Genomic DNA, 8,781 nt, shown 5'->3' on the forward strand with positions numbered 1-8,781 from the left:
ATAATGACACATAATGCTTCACACCAGTGGATGTTACTGCTGGATACTGCAGAGACAGACACCAAGGAGCAATACTACTGTTAGGAGATGATATTGTATAACTGACAAGGACAGACAGAGAAAGACTGAGACCAGGAATTGGTCTGAGGACAGACTAATAGAGCTGTGACTATGTACGTGGATAAGAAGGCCTGAAAGAGAGACTGTAGTAAATGGGAAGTAGTAAAATAGACAAATGCAGTGGTTATGTGTAAAGCAGCTGTATGCAAATAAAATGATAATGGATAACAAACAGAAAAACCAAAGATACAGACAAGCCAAAGAAACAAGTATAGTATGGAAGAATCCACGCTGCAGCTAATGCTAAGACAGACAGGAACCAGAGAGGACTGGGTCTGGCAAGAATACTTTAGCACAGCATTTCACAGGACTGGAATATGAAACAGAGAGCCAAAGGCTGCCATGGCAACCAGGATCTATGGCCAGCAGGGAGTAATGGGCAGACCGAGAATATAAAGGGAGCACCAACCAATGAGAAAGTTCAATGCAGCCAAGCCCCCTTTAATTAGTGATCCTATGCAGCCGTGCACTGCACATCCACTAGACTCCCGACTTTCACAAGAAACAGGCTGGAGTCAGCTAACAAAGCATTCCTCAACAAGTGGGCTACTACAGCAATTAAGCAAACAGAATAGAACTGCAGGTAGCACATGCAATATTTACATAAAGGAACAAGCTAATATCACAGAGTAGTAATATTTGATTCAACAGATGAAGGCTTATTACTTGAAATCGAAGCAAGCAACTTCAAAGATCAGAAAGTAACCATTTAGCGAGCTATTAAAATGGCATTCTTCACTCATGTCTTTTTAACTTGTGACACCTAAAAGTATAGGGGTTTAGGTAATTAGGAAGGTTGGGCCTGATTCTCGGGAGCATAGTGAAATAGAGCAAGTAACTTTGCACATCGGCAAAACCATGTTGCTCTACACGTCACGCAGATTTAAAATGTGTAGAGAAATTTAGATATGAGATAAGCATGTCCAAATTCAAATCTAAATTGTAAATTGGCTAATGACTACTGTACATTCTGATTTTATAATGGATTGTGATATAGTAACAATGCTTGTGTATGTTTGAATCATCAATTATGAGAATTAAGTTAATGGGAGTCAAAAAAGTAACAGTTGCAGTACTAGAGGGTTATTAAACATAGTTATGATTAGGGAGGCCAAGCCCAGGACATTTTTTTTCAATCCCAGGATTCGGGATTGAATAATGCTCAATCCCGGGATTCCTGGGATGGCAGTATGGATCAGTGGAGAGCAGTTATGAAGGGTGTATGGAGCAGCAAGTGAAGGTGGGTTTAGGGCAGGGATGGGGAACCTTTGGCCCTCCAGCTGTTGTTGAACTACACATACCAGCATGCTTTGCTACAGTTTTGCTATTTGGCCATGCTAAAACTGTTGCAGGGCATGCTGGGATGTGTAGTTCAACAACAGCTGGAGGGCCGAAGGTTCCCCATCCCTGGTTTAGGGAGTGGTGAGGGTGGGTGGGTGTAAGGAGCAGTGAGGGAGGGTGGGAGTATAGAGTAGAGAGGGAGTGTGCAGGGAACAGTGAGGGAGGGTGCGTGGGGAGCAAATAGTATTGATGTAGGGAGTATATTGGGTACCTGCTTCAGTCTTCTGACTCCTTTCCACATGTATCCCAATATGGAGAGGTTTTGGCTGCAGGCTAGTTGATCTCCGTTTTAAAGCTGATGGTTAAGCTCAAGCGCTGCTCACTCCCGGTGAGTTCTCACTGCTGAAGTTACCACTGCTGATGGTATCTGGCTGCCTCTCCTTCCAGACACACCTTGCTATTCGGGTCCAGGTCAGTGTATGGAGACACGCTGTTACTTATTAGTTCTCCACCACACCTGTGTATTAGATGGGCAGCTGTAGATACATTTCAAATGTAGCGTTGGCCGTCAGCCAATCAGGAGCCGCTGCTGTGGCTGCTTCCCTGATTGGCTGTCAGTCCACCAGCTCTGATTGGCTGGTGGCCGGCGCTACATTTGAAATGCCACCGGAGCAGTCAGTGTGTCTATGCCACACACCCAGGCAGCGTCTGAGTCTAGTTCTCAGCGCTGCCCAGCAACACTGCGTATGCACAACATAATCCTGCCAGTCCCGAGATTGTAGGCTCCAATCCTGGGATTCAAATCTCTGCATTTTTGGGCTAAAATCCCGGGATCACACTGATCCCAAACCAGCAATTCTGGAATGAAATGGCGTTAATATTTTCACCTATGATAGCATTTGACTAACTCCAAGTGTACATGCTTAATGCATACCAGATTCTTTGTTATTATTTTTTTATACATTTCTTTTTGTTCTAACTGTACAAACTAATATTCATTCTATTAACATAATAAAGACCAATATGTGAATGCTGTCACATATTTTAGGCACAACATTACTAATTTTCATTAGTTTTTTAGATATTTGTGCATCATATATCTCCCTTTTTATTATCTAATTCAATAAATGTTAATTTTTAATTAACATGTGTAACATTTACAAGAGTGCCCCACAAAGAGTCTTCTATCTGCTCTACCTCCCATGTTGTATAGGTATGATTATAAAATAATTAGTGGGGTAAGTGTTATAAGGATAGGATATAGGGGGTAATTCCAAGTTGATCGCAGCAGAAATTTTTTTTGGAGTTTGGCAAAACCATGGGGGTCATTCCGAGTTGTTCGCTCGCAAGCTGCTTTTATCAGCTTTGCACACGCTAAGCCGCCGCCTACTGGGAGTGAATCTTAGCTTATCAAAATTGCGAACGAAAGATTCGCAATATTGCGAAAAGACTTCTCTGTGCAGTTTCTGAGTAGCTCGAGACTTACTCTGCCAGTGCGATCAGTTCAGTGCTTGTCGTTCCTGGTTTGACGTCACAAACACACCCAGCGTTCGCCCAGACACTCCTCCGTTTCTCCAGCCACTCCCGCGTTTTTCCCAGAAACGGTAGCGTTTTTTCACACACACCCATAAAACGGACAGTTTCCGCCCAGAAACACCCACTTCCTGTCAATCACATTACGATCACCAGAACGAAGAAAAAACCTCGTAATGCCGTGAGTAAAATACCTAACTGCATAGCAAATTTACTTGGCGCAGTCGCACTGCGGACATTGCGCATGCGCATTAGCGACTAATCGCTCCGTTGCGAGAAAAAAATAACGAGCGAACAACTCGGAATGACCCCCCATGTGCACTGCAGCGGGGGGCAGATATAACATTTGCAGAGAGAGTTAGATTTGGGTGGGTTTCTGTGCAGGGTAAATACTGGCTGCTTTATTTTTACACTGCAATTTAGATTGCAGATTGAACACACCACACCCAAATCTAACTCTCTCTGCACATGTTATATCTGCCTCCCCTGCAGTGCACATGGGCCCTCATTCCGAGTTGTTCGCTTGCTAGCCGCTTTTCGCAGCAGTGCACACGCTAAGCCGCCGCCCTCTTGGAGTGAATAGACTTACTCTTCCAGTGCGATCAGTTCAGTGCTTGTCGTTCCTGGTTTGACGTCACAAACACACCCAGCGTTCGCCCAGACACTCCCGCGTTTTTCCCAGAAACGGCAGCGTATTTTCACACACTCCCATAAAACGGCCAGTTTCCGCCCAGAAACACCCACTTCCTGTCAATCACACTACGATCAGCAGAACGAAGAAAAAACCTTGTAATGCCGTGAGTAAAATACCTAACTTTTGAGTAAAATAACTAAGCGCATGCGCTCTGCGAACATTGCGTATGCGCAGTAAGCGACTAATCGCAATATAGAGAAAATCGGCAACGAGCAAACAACTCGGAATGACCACCATGGTTTTGCCCAACTGCTAAAAAATTTCCTGCTGCGATCAACTTGGAATTACCCCCATAGGGTAAATGGGGAGATAGTTATTTAATGGGAAGTTTCCCTCTTGCATAACATACTAAATATTAGAGATGAGCGCCTGAAATTTTTCGGGTTTTGTGTTTTGGTTTTGGGTTCGGTTCCGCGGCCGTGTTTTGGGTTCGAACGCGTTTTGGCAAAACCTCACCGAATTTTTTTTGTCGGATTCGGGTGTGTTTTGGATTCGGGTGTTTTTTTCAAAAAACACTAAAAAACAGCTTAAATCATAGAATTTGGGGGTCATTTTGATCCCAAAGTATTATTAACCTCAAAAACCATAATTTACACTCATTTTCAGTCTATTCTGAATACCTCACACCTCACAATATTATTTTTAGTCCTAAAATTTGCACCGAGGTCGCTGTGTGAGTAAGATAAGCGACCCTAGTGGCCGACACAAACACCGGGCCCATCTAGGAGTGGCACTGCAGTGTCACGCAGGATGTCCCTTCCAAAAAACCCTCCCCAAACAGCACATGACGCAAAGAAAAAAAGAGGCGCAATGAGGTAGCTGTGTGAGTAAGATTAGCGACCCTAGTGGCCGACACAAACACCGGGCCCATCTAGGAGTGGCACTGCAGTGTCACGCAGGATGGCCCTTCCAAAAAACACCCCCCAAACAGCACATGACGCAAAGAAAAAAAGAGGCGCAATGAGGTAGCTGTGTGAGTAAGATTAGCGACCCTAGTGGCCGACACAAACACCGGGCCCATCTAGGAGTGGCACTGCAGTGTCACGCAGGATGTCCCTTCCAAAAAACCCTCCCCAAACAGCACATGACGCAAAGAAAAAAAGAGGCGCAATGAGGTAGCTGACTGTGTGAGTAAGATTAGCGACCCTAGTGGCCGACACAAACACCGGGCCCATCTAGGAGTGGCACTGCAGTGTCACGCAGGATGTCCCTTCCAAAAAACCCTCCCCAATCAGCACATGATGCAAAGAAAAAGAAAAGAAAAAAGAGGTGCAAGATGGAATTGTCCTTGGGCCCTCCCACCCACCCTTATGTTGTATAAACAAAACAGGACATGCACACTTTAACCAACCCATCATTTCAGTGACAGGGTCTGCCACACGACTGTGACTGATATGACGGGTTGGTTTGGACCCCCCCAAAAAAGAAGCAATTAATCTCTCCTTGCACAAACTGGCTCTACAGAGGCAAGATGTCCACCTCATCTTCACCCTCCGATATATCACCGTGTACATCCCCCTCCTCACAGATTATCAATTTGTCCCCACTGGAATCCACCATCTCAGCTCCCTGTGTACTTTGGGGAGGCAATTGCTGCTGGTCAATGTCTCCGCGGAGGAATTGATTATAATTCATTTTAATGAACATCATCTTCTCCACATTTTCTGGATGTAACCTCGTACGCCGATTGCTGACAAGGTGAGCGGCGGCACTAAACACTCTTTCGGAGTACACACTTGTGGGAGGGCAACTTAGGTAGAATAAAGCCAGTTTGTGCAAGGGCCTCCAAATTGCCTCTTTTTCCTGCCAGTATAAGTACGGACTGTGTGACGTGCCTACTTGGATGCGGTCACTCATATAATCCTCCACCATTCTATCAATGTTGAGAGAATCATATGCAGTGACAGTAGACGACATGTCCGTAATCGTTGTCAGGTCCTTCAGTCCGGACCAGATGTCAGCATCAGCAGTCGCTCCAGACTGCCCTGCATCACCGCCAGCGGGTGGGCTCGGAATTCTGAGCCTTTTCCTTGCACCCCCAGTTGCGGGAGAATGTGAAGGAGGAGATGTTGACAGGTCGCGTTCCGCTTGACTTGACAATTTTGTCACCAGCAGGTCTTTCAACCCCAGCAGACTTGTGTCTGCCGGAAAGAGAGATCCAAGGTAGGCTTTAAATCTAGGATCGAGCACGGTGGCCAAAATGTAGTGCTCTGATTTCAACAGATTGACCACCCGTGAATCCTTGTTAAGCGAATTAAGGGCTGCATCCACAAGTCCCACATGCCTAGCGGAATCGCTCCGTGTTAGCTCCTCCTTCAATGTCTCCAGCTTCTTCTGCAAAAGCCTGATGAGGGGAATGACCTGACTCAGGCTGGCAGTGTCTGAACTGACTTCACGTGTGGCAAGTTCAAAGGGCATCAGAACCTTGCACAACGTTGAAATCATTCTCCACTGCACTTGAGACAGGTGCATTCCACCTCCTATATCGTGCTCAATTGTATAGGCTTGAATGGCCTTTTGCTGCTCCTCCAACCTCTGAAGCATATAGAGGGTTGAATTCCACCTCGTTACCACTTCTTGCTTCAGATGATGGCAGGGCAGGTTCAGTAGTTTTTGGTGGTGCTCCAGTCTTCTGTACGTGGTGCCTGTACGCCGAAAGTGTCCCGCAATTTTTCTGGCCACCAACAGCATCTCTTGCACGCCCCTGTCGTTTTTTTAAAAATTCTGCACCACCAAATTCAAGGTATGTGCAAAACATGGGACGTGCTGGAATTTGCCCATATTTAATGCACACACAATATTGCTGGCGTTGTCCGATGCCACAAATCCACAGGAGAGTCCAATTGGGGTAAGCCATTCCGCGATGATCTTCCTCAGTTGCCGTAAGAGGTTTTCAGCTGTGTGCGTATTCTGGAAACCGGTGATACAAAGCGTAGCCTGCCTAGGAAAGAGTTGGCGTTTGCGAGATGCTGCTACTGGTGCCGCCGCTGCTGTTCTTGCGGCGGGAGTCCATACATCTACCCAGTGGGCTGTCACAGTCATATAGTCCTGACCCTGCCCTGCTCCACTTGTCCACATGTCCGTGGTTAAGTGGACATTGGGTACAGCTGCATTTTTTAGGACACTGGTGACTCTTTTTCTGAGGTCTGTGTACATTTTCGGTATCGCCTGCCTAGAGAAATGGAACCTAGATGGTATTTGGTACCGGGGACACAGTACCTCCAACAAGTCTCTAGTTGGCTCTGCAGTAATGATGGATACCGGAACCACGTTTCTCACCACCCAGGATGCCAAGGCCTCAGTTATCCGCTTTGCAGTAGGATGACTGCTGTGATATTTCATCTTCCTCGCAAAGGACTGTTGAACAGTCAATTGCTTACTGGAAGTAGTACAAGTGGGCTTACGACTTCCCCTCTGGGATGACCATCGACTCCCAGCGGCAACAACAGCAGCGCCAGCAGCAGTAGGCGTTACACGCAAGGATGCATCGGAGGAATCCCAGGCAGGAGAGGACTCGTCAGAATTGCCAGTGACATGGCCTGCAGGACTATTGGCATTCCTGGGGAAGGAGGAAATTGACACTGAGGGAGTTGGTGGGGTGGTTTGCGTGAGCTTGGTTACAAGAGGAAGGGATTTACTGGTCAGTGGACTGCTTCCGCTGTCACCCAAAGTTTTTGAACTTGTCACTGACTTATTATGAATGCGCTGCAGGTGACGTATAAGGGAGGATGTTCCGAGGTGGTTAACGTCCTTACCCCTACTTATTACAGCTTGACAAAGGGAACACACGGCTTGACACCTGTTGTCCGCATTTCTGGTGAAATACCTCCACACCGAAGAGCTGATTTTTTTGGTATTTTCACCTGGCATGTCAACGGCCATATTCCTCCCACGGACAACAGGTGTCTCCCCGGGTGCCTGACTTAAACAAACCACCTCACCATCAGAATCCTCCTGGTCAATTTCCTCCCCAGCGCCAGCAACACCCATATCCTCCTCATCCTGGTGTACTTCAACACTGACATCTTCAATCTGACTATCAGGAACTGGACTGCGGGTGCTCCTTCCAGCACTTGCAGGGGGCGTGCAAATGGTGGAAGGCGCATGCTCTTCACGTCCAGTGTTGGGAAGGTCAGGCATCGCAACCGACACAATTGGACTCTCCTTGTGGATTTGGGATTTCGAAGAATGCACAGTTCTTTGCTGTGCTGCTTTTGCCAGCTTGAGTCTTTTCATTTTTCTAGCGAGAGGCTGAGTGCTTCCATCCTCATGTGAAGCTGAACCACTAGCCATGAACATAGGCCAGGGCCTCAGCCGTTCCTTGCCACTCCGTGTGGTAAATGGCATATTGGCAAGTTTACGCTTCTCCTCCGACAATTTTATTTTAGGTTTTGGAGTCCTTTTTTTTCTGATATTTGGTGTTTTGGATTTGACATGCTCTGTACTATGACATTGGGCATCGGCCTTGGCAGACGACGTTGCTGGCATTTCATCGTCTCGGCCATGACTAGTGGCAGCAGCTTCAGCACGAGGTGGAAGTGGATCTTGATCTTTCCCTAATTTTGGAACCTCAACATTTTTGTTCTCCATATTTTAATAGGCACAACTAAAAGGCACCTCAGGTAAACAATGGAGATGGATACTAGTATACAATTATGGACTGCCTGCCGACTGCAGACACAGAGGTAGCCACAGCCGTGAACTACCGTACTGTACTGTGTCTGCAGCTAATATAGACTGGTTGATAAAGAGAAGATGTCTATGTAACTATGTATGTATAAAGAAGACTGAAAAAAATCCACGGTTAGGTGGTATACAATTATGGACGGACTGCCTGCCGAGTGCAGACACAGAGGTAGCCACAGCCGTGAACTACCGTACTGTACTGTGTCTGCAGCTAATATAGACTGGTTGATAAAGAGAAGATGTCTATGTAACTATGTATGTATAAAGAAGAATGAAAAAAAACCACGGTTAGGTGGTATACAATTATGGACGGACTGCCTGCCGAGTGCAGACACAGAGGTAGCCACAGCCGTGAACTACCGTACTGTACTGTGTCTGCAGCTAATATAGACTGGTTGATAAAGAGAAGATGTCTATGTAACTATGTATGTATAAAGAAGAATGAAAAAAATCCACGGTTAGGTGGT

This window comes from Pseudophryne corroboree, chromosome 5, assembly GCF_028390025.1.
Source record: "Pseudophryne corroboree isolate aPseCor3 chromosome 5, aPseCor3.hap2, whole genome shotgun sequence".
Taxonomy (NCBI): Eukaryota; Metazoa; Chordata; class Amphibia; order Anura; family Myobatrachidae; genus Pseudophryne; species Pseudophryne corroboree.